We start from the raw sequence: 9,228 nt of genomic DNA, 5'->3' as shown, positions 1-9,228 counted from the left end.
GGTGGGCATTATTATCTGATCCATTTTACAGATGAAGAAACTGAGGCACAGCCAAAGTAACTTAGACAAGATTGCAGAGCTGTAAGAGGCAGAGCTGGGACCTGGGGCCATGGGGTCTGACTCCAGAGCCTGCATATTCACCTGTGCACTCCATGAAAGCTCCGAGACCCAGCTCTGCAGGGGCAACGAAGTCCCTAAGTTTGTCTTCATCCAGTTACACTGAAGTCATTCCCTTTCATGGGTCTCTAAGACCCTAAAGAGATTTTTTAGTTTTTCAAAAAGTCTAGAGTAGAGCCATTTCACCAGACCCTTCCCAGATGCTCCAAAAATCTTCCTTCCACCATCTCAGGAATGACAAGGAAGAGTCAGTCACGGCTGACGAGGACGAGGAGATATCCAGTGTAAGGGCTCCAACCAGATGTCTAATCAGGACTTGAATCATTGTCCCTTCAACACGCCATTCTCCACAACCCATGGTGAGGGCTCTGGGAGGGCCAGCTCCATCCTGGAGTTATGGAGGATGGGCACTGAGTCTCCCAGGACAGAGGGGGTGGCACAGGCTGTGCCCTATGAGTTGCAGGAGAGACAGATGCATGAATGTGGGGGACACTCCTGGTGTTCCCACCCAGCACCTGCTGCTTTTTCTGGGTCCTGAGTCCCCTTTGGAAAAGTCACTCCTCCCCAGCTCTCCATCCGTGGGTGGGGTGGACCCAGCCCTGCTCGTTCAGTGCAGGGTTCAGCCTTGGCTGAAGCAGTTGGTTCAGGGAGGAGCTCATGAGAATCACCCTTCAAATGAAATTCGATCCAAGGGCTGTTTTATGAATGGTAAAAGAGGCTCCCTTTCCCCTGGGATAGGGAAGCTGGGAGAAGGAAGAGGGGCTCCTGGAGGCATCACCACAAGGAGAGGGCCATCCTCCAAATGCACCAACTAAACAAACGAGCCTGGAGAGTCACAGAGACAGGGAGACCTCGCACTGTCATCTGAGCACCCGGATGGAGCAGTACCTGAAGGCAGCTGGCCTTTTGTGTTAGTTTTCTATTCTTGTGTCAAATTACCATGCACTTAGTGGCTCAAAACTGCACCTATTTATTAGCTCATAATTCTGTAGATGAGAAGTTTGGCCCACCAGTACTGGGTTCTGCTCAGAGTCCCACAAGGCTGAGATCAAGATGTTGAGTTCTTATTGACTCAGGGGCAAAATCTGCTTCCAAGCTAGTTCCTGTTGTTGACACAATTTAATTCCATTTGGTTACAAGACGAAAGCTCTTCCTTCCAGGTATTCTGAAATGTACGATAGATTATTGTAAAGCGTAGTTACCCTACTGATCTCTACAATACTAAATATTTCTTCTATATGACTATGCATTCATACCCATCAATCAACTTCCTTTCATGCCCCCACCCCCTACCCTTTCCAGCCTCTGGTAGACACCAATCTACTTCCTATTTTTATGAGATCCACCTTTGTGGCTCCCATGTGGGAGTGAGAACATGTGATATTTGTCTTTCTGTGCTTGGCTTATTTCACTTAAAATGATGGCCCGTAGCTCCATCCATGTTGCCGCAAATGACATGACATCATTCTTCTTTATGGCTGAATATAACCCATTGTGTGTATAAGACTTTTTAAAACCCATTCACCCACTGACAGGCACTTAGGTTGATTCCATATTTTGGCTCTTGTGAATACTGCTGCAATAAACATGAGAGTGCAGAGAAACAAAACAAAACATGAAAAGCTAAGGTTCCCAAACTCCCATCTTTGGGCCAGATGTCCCCCAGGAACCACTCTCGGCTCCTAGAAGCCTCCTGAGTCTTTGGCATTCAGGCCCCTCCAGTTTTTTTTTTTTTTTTTTGAGACAAAGTCTCACTTTGTTGCCAGGCTGGAGTGCAGTGGCATGATCTCGGCTCATTGCAATCTCTGCCTCTTGGGTTCAAGCAACTCTCCTGCCTTAGCGTTCTGAGTAGCTGAGATTACAGGCTTATGCCACCATGCCTAGCTAATTTTTGTGTTTTTAGTAGAGACAGGGTTTCACCATTTTGGCCAGGATGGTCTTGATCTTTTGACCTGTGATCTGCCTGCCTCAGCCTCCCAAAGTGCTGGGATTACAGGCTTGAGTCACCATGCCAGGTCACTCCCCCATTTTTAAGCCAATGGCATTTTGAATAACTCTTGTGATTTGAATTCCTAACTTCTATCTCCGATCTCTAGGCCCAGAATTAAACAGCTAGCGTGATTAGGTCAGGTTCACTTGCTAATCTGCCTTCTGATTACCTCAAAGTCAGTCAACTAATAGCCTTAATTAGATCTGCACAATCCCCAGTGTCATATGATGTCACAGGAGTAGTAGCCTATTCACAAGCTCCCGCTCCACCCACACTCAAGGGGAAGAGGCTTTATAAGGAAGAGGGTCATTGGGAATCGTTTTGATATCTGCCAGCCACACCTCTGGACTCTTCAGTGATGTGAGGCCTAACATTCTTTTGTTTGTTTGTTTGTTTGTTTAAGGTAATTTGAATTGCTTCTCACTTAAAACCAAAAGAGTAGGCTGGGAGTGGTGGCTCATGTCTGTAATCCCAGCATTTTGGGAGGCTGAGGTGGGGCAGATCACTTGATGCCAGGAGTTCGAGACCAACCTAGGTGACATGGTGAAAACCCGTCTCTACTAAAAATAAAAAAATCAGCAGTGTGTAGTGGCATATGCCTGTGATCCTAGCTACTCAGGGGGCTGAGGCATGAAAATCATTTGAACCCAGGAGGTGGAGGTTGCAGTGAGCTGAGATTATGCCACTGTACTCCGGCCTGGGTGACAGAACAAGGCTCTATATCAAAAAAACAAAACAAAACAAAAACAAAAGAGTTATCCATGCAATGGAATGCTATTCAGCCATAAAAAAGAATGAAATGCTGATTCATGCTACAGTGTGAATGAACCTTGAGAACATTATAACAAATGAAAAAAGCCAGACACAAAAGATCACATAGTATATGGTCCCATTTATGAAATGTCCACAACAGCCAAGTCCATAGAGACAGAAAATAAATCAGTAATTCCCTAGGACAGTTGGGGAAGGACTGCTAATGGGTACAGGGTTTCTTTTCCGCAGTGACAATGTTCTGGGACTGGATATTGGTGAGGGTTGCATTACCTTTCGAATACTAAAAAATACTGAATTTTACACTGTTAAAGTGTGAGTTGTATGTGAATTTTGATTTATATCTCAAAAATCAAAATAAAATGAAGAAACGAAGTGCCTCAGTATAAAAAGAGAACAAGAAAATAAAAAAATGTGGTCTGATTGGGAGAAGTCAGACTGCGTGGCTTCTCTCTGGGAAGAGGGAACCTTGCCTCTGAAGTCATCATCCGCGTCACACTTTTCACAGTCATGCCATTCGCTGGGGCGGCAGAGGTAAGAGAGAGAATCAAATTATTTTTTAAATGTCTCACATTACTGTGGGTTAGCCTGACACACTGCTTATGAAAGCTCTTGCTCAAAATCACCTATTATTTGATAGGCTTGCGAAAGAGAACTTCTTCTGGAGTTCATTCCCCGAAAGTAAAATGAATGGCTTATGGTGAGTGTTACAAATCAGTCTTTGTACAAAGGGAAACAGACTTTGGCTGCAAGAACCAGAGTCATCTTTTCCCCTAGAGCAGTTTCTGAAGAGGCCATTCATTAAAAAGTAGTTTGTAGATTTCCCCCATATGGGGGTGAGTTAATTCGTTCAGCCATTTCGGGTGGAAGTTCTGAACGTCGCTGGCCCATCATCCTCCCCAGCAAGGGGCACAATCCCAGGTCTCTTGAGGGATGGCTTTGGGAACACATGCCCAGCCCTTACATCCTTCTCAGACAACAGCCTCCTCACACTCCCAGGCGTGGCCTGCAGCTGCCCTCTGTGACCTGACTCCTGTCCACAGCAGACTGAAAGGGGTAGAGTCCTCCGACCTGGGGGCCAATCAGAATCTCTTTAAGGCACTGAACTAAAGAAATGCACATCTGGGGACCGTGGGGGCTGCGATTTTCAGCCACGTCATCAGGGAGGCAAAAAGAAGAAAAGAATGAAGTAACTGGCCAGGGAGCACGTGAGAGGCTCTGAGGAGAGGGGCAGAGTGACAGCCACATTTCTTGATGGCTTCCCAGGTCTGGTTCTGCCCTTCTGAGCCTGGACCCACCTCCCACCACTGACTTCCTTTAGATGGCCTGTGTCTTGGTCCCAGGTTCCCGTCTTCCCCTGCAGCTGCCCTGAGTGGCTGTTTCCAGGCAAGACCGAAGGTCACCTCACTGAGACCCCTCGTTTTCTCCCAGAGGGAAGATTCCAGAGATTCAGAGGAGGGATCCTGTAAGAGTTGGCATGGGAGGGGTCTCATATCTTCTGGCAGCAGGAGCATGGGAATCCAAAGATGTCCTCACCTGGAGGGCTGGGCTAACTGCAGTGCAGTCAAGGGTCTCGGCCATGAGTAACAAGGATGCGCCTGAAAAGCGTGAGGAGAAAAGGCTCCATCAGGAGGGTCTCCAGCCTCCCAGAGTAGAGGAGGGTGGGGAACAGTGGAAGGAACCACAGAATCCACCAAGAGACAGCCCCCACCCAGAACTGGACGGTCAGGATGCTACCCCTGGGACAAGGGATCCCCCCCGCTTCTTTCCCTCACTTGCTCAAAACTCAAAGTCCCAGGAAAGCGCACGTGAGGGGTCACTTAGGCCAGGGCTCATCCCTCAGGAAACCCGCATCGGGAGGCAGGGTTGCGCCCTCAGCTTCCCTAGGGAAACGTTACCAGCAATCCCCTCCTCCTGTAACTGTCCCACATGGGAGGGGAATTCCCAAAAATAAGTCAGGCAGCATCAGGGAGGGGAAGTGGATCACGGCAGCAGGAAATGATTTCTGTCCCCTTATCTGTCACTTGGGCCGGGAACACAGGGAGCCTTGAATGCTGGGCTGATGGCTCAGCTCTTTATAGAGCAGGTGTGGGCAGAAATGCTTGACGGATCTCCGCATGTGACAGGCAGGTCCACGCCGCCACCTTTCAGCATCTAAACTCCAGGTGACATGTGGCAAGGCAGTACTCGGGATTATTTGCTTTTACAATGAATATTTATTTCTTTTATGACAAAAGTGATTTTTTACTTAGGAAATGTGAAAGCTACAGGTTCTGAGAGTGGCAAGCTAGCAGTTAAGGCTGATGGGTGCAAATGCCTCCAGATGACCCTGATGGGTCATCTGCACAGGTTTGGTCTCCGTGGTGGCTCCAGCACTGTACTCGATGCCCAGAGCTCAGAACAGTGAGTCTTGTGGACACAGCTGGCCCCGGGCACCCAGCTGGGCTTCCCATTCTCCTGTGGCCCATCCTTTAGATTCCCTGTAAGACTATATCAGGACCACAGCACTTGCTGCCATTTGCCCTGTGCAGACACGGCCAGCACATACACTTCTCGCTGCTGACATTTCTTAGACATGGCGTCTCCGAGATTTCCATTCTTTCTGCAGTAGCCTCCTGCCTTAAGACAATCATGCCTCCGGCTGGGCTCTACGGGGTCTTTCCCTCATGCCCTGATGAGCCACACAGAGGCCGGCAGCTGTGAGGATGTGTCCCTTGCTGCAGACCTCCCAGAGCAGTGAGCTTGGGGCTGGGCATTAGTGTGGCTTGGGGTGTGCAGTGCCAGCCTCACCAGCCTCTCTCCCTCAAGACCTCAGAGAAATACCATTCCTGGGCCCTAGAATGTCAGATCTGGAAGGAGGCCTGGGACCATCTCACCCAGGGGCTTTGTCTCCGTTGCATCTGAACTCTGTTCACAGAGGCCTGGTGGTGCTCCTGGGTCCTGGGTTTCTGGAGACATCACCTCCACCCATCACCCAGTAGAGCAAATATCAACATCATGTCCAGTCCATCGTACTTGGGAAAGGATGAGGCACATGAGACCTGGGGAGGAAAAATGCTATTAAGGAATTTGCCCCAGGGAGAGCCTGGATGAGTGACTGTGGGGCATTTTATAATTTGCAAAGGCCTGTCACACCCTGTTGCCTCATCTGACCTTCATAATGGTTGGCCAATGGGAGTGATCCTGCAGGTCACACATCTAAGACCAGATTGACTGCATGATGCATCATTGTACTGTGTACCACTGAGAAAGAAAAAACATTGACAATTAAATTCTGACACGTGATCAGATCCCATCAATTATGTGACATAACCAGACTAGAGAGATATTAACATGGGAAAAAGGTGCGTCTTAGAATCAATGAAATTCAGTGTTCTCTCCATTTGATAGACCAGAGACAGACTGCAAAGTGTTCTGATGTGTTCACACACAGCTGGTTGGCGGTCAAGCCTCTGCATGACCTCAGCTTCCTGGGGACCATCTCCAGTCAGTGGCGGACGTGGAGATGTGCTGCACTGATCCCCTTTTAAGGAAGAATTTGCTGCCCCGCATGGAAAATGTGCTCAGCAGAGAGGCTCCCACTTCTTTCAGGCTACTCCAAAGCTCACAGAAGAGCAGGCAGGTGCACTGCATACTCATTCCTACCCTAAAACATTGACCTTAAGTGTTGGAAGAAATGCAATGGGCTAAAGTGTTGGACCCAAGGCTGCAGCCATGAAAGTTGGTTCCCATGACAGAGGGAGGAGGCTGGGGTTAGTGCAGGGACAGGGAGAGGAGGAAGAAAGATTGTCACCATCCACCTGTCCACTCCATCACCACTTTGGGGAGAAACAGAGAGTGGGGAGAAGCTGTGGTTCACTGAAGACCTGAAGGTTCTCCCTCCACATTGTCTTCCTCAAGATCATAAAAAAGGAATGAAATATTGACAACTTTTCCCACATAACCTAGTGTAGTGGTTAATTTTATATGTCAACATGAATAGACTACAGGATGCCCAGATAGCTGGTAAAACATTATGCTAGGTAGTTCTGTGAGGATGTTTTTGGAAGAGATGAGCATTTGAATCAGTAGACTGAGTAGGGAAGCTCCACCCTCGCCAGTGTGGATTGATACCCCTCCATTCATCCTTCCATTCATCCAGGGCCTGGATAAAACAATAGAATAAACCAGTAGAGGAAAGGCCAATTCACACTCTGTTTAAGCTGGGACATCCACCTTATCCTGACCTCAGACACGAGTGCTTCTGGTTCTCCTGGTTCTCAGACCTTGGGACTTGGAGTGAATTCTACCACCAGCCTTCCTGGTTTTTCCATATTGCAGCTGGGAAGTCACAAGACTTCTCAGCCTCCATAATCACATAGGCTCATTCTCATAATAAATATAGATATAGATATAGACATCTGTTCTGTTTCTTTTTCTTTTTCTTTTTTTTTTTTTTTGGAGATGGAGTCTTACTCTGTTGCCAGGCTGGAGTGCAGTGGCGTGATCGCAGCTCATTGCAATGTCCACCTCCCAAGTTCAAGCAATTCTTCTGTCTCAGCCTCCTGAGTATCTGGGACTACAGGCTTGTGCCACCAAGTCCAGCTAATTTTTGTATTTTTACTACAGACAGGGTTTCACCATGTTGGCCAAGGTGGTCTCAATCTCTTGACCTCATGATCCACACCTCGACCTCCTGAAGTGCTAGGATTACAGGCATGAACCACCGCACCTGGCTTTTTTTCTTTTTTTCTTTTTCTTTTTTTTGAGAGAGAGTCTCACTGTGTCACCCAGACTGGAGTGCAATGGCACAATCTTGGCTCACTGCAACCTCTGCCTCCTGTGTTCAAGCCATTCTCCTGCCTCAGCCTCCTGGGTTGCTGGGATTACAAGCATGTGCCACCACACCTGGCTAATTTTTGTATTTTTAGTAGAGACAGGGTTTCACCATGTTAGCCAGGCTGGTCTCAAACTCCTAACCTCAAGTGATCCACCCACCTTGGCCTCCCTAAGTGCTGGGTTTACAGGCGTGCGCCACCACACCTAGCCTATCTGTTCTGTTTCTCTAGACAGCCCTAATACACCTAGCCTTAATAATCACATCTTCATTCTTTCCCACCCAGGGTTATTTAGTGAATGCATTGGTTTATTTATTCATTCCATAGATACTTACTGAAGGCTTACTATGTGCCAGAAATCTTACAGGTACTTCCGTTGTGGCAGCAGAAAAACGCAGCCTCAAATTTCTGCCCTTAAGAAATATATTTTCCACTAGAGAGAAACTGGCAAGCAAGTAAGATGCAAACCATCTGGGCTGTGTATAAGACCCGTGCAGCGCGTCACCTCAGGTTTCCCCAACTTCTACTGCAGGAACTGACTCAGTGCAGGTCCACAGGATGCCACTGTGTTCCAACTGCCTCCTGCTCACCCCGTGGGTGAGGGAGGCATCCTCACCCTAAATAGTATGAGATGGCTGAGCACACGACACCCAGTGCTGGACAGATGAGATGGGCAGCAGGTCAGTCACAAACACTCACAGCCCACAGGGGAGGACAATACGCACCCTGCAGAGGCACAGGAGGTGCGCCTAGGAACAGAGAGAACAGGAGGGGCTGGGGGAAGCAAACCTTGAAGTAACAGGGGATGAGGTGCCCCTGGTTCCTGTGGGCAGGGAGGCGAAGGCAGTTAAGCTGAGGACCAGGTAGAATGCGGCTGCTCCAGTTGACAGAGAACCTGCCAGGTGGGAGCCTTTCCCACTGAGCTGGGGGCATATCGGTGAGGGAAGGGAACTAGCTGGGGGCATATCAGTGAGGGAAGGAAACTAGTGGTTAGGCCTCTGCAACCCTGTGAAGCTCAAAGACATCAAGGCCATACTTAACATTGCACCTCAATTTCAGGCCTTACACCACACATGTCCTGAGACCAACTCCCCAAGATTCTGGATCCTCCACCAATTCTGGATTCAGCTAAGGTGTCACAAAGATGAGCGTGGGATCTGGCTTCCCCAGCAGCCGCCAAGGGAATGGGTGATGGTGTTAAGAAAGAGATGACTCCCTGAAGAGCAAACCTGGACCCTTGAGGGAGAGGAGAAAAGAGAGATTAGCTATAAATGGCCCCTCCCAACCATCCTCATATGGGGCGTTTCCGCACACCTTGTCTGGAGATGGTCTACGTGACCTGGTGACCAGCTGGGTCTCTGGGAGGCTGTCACCAGCTCAGTCATCACTTCCCAACCTCCTCACCTCGCTTCCTGTTTCCCCACCCTGGACCCTTGGGACTGCATCTACCCCAAAGGCACTGACTCTTGTGGTTGACCTTCGGCTCTGGGTGAGGAGGTCTGGGCTAAGATGATCTCCTCCAGTATCCCTGGG

This window comes from Mandrillus leucophaeus, unplaced genomic scaffold (assembly GCF_000951045.1).
Source record: "Mandrillus leucophaeus isolate KB7577 unplaced genomic scaffold, Mleu.le_1.0 Scaffold337, whole genome shotgun sequence".
Classification (NCBI taxonomy): domain Eukaryota; kingdom Metazoa; phylum Chordata; class Mammalia; order Primates; family Cercopithecidae; genus Mandrillus; species Mandrillus leucophaeus.
Note: the sequence above shows the minus strand (reverse complement) of the source record.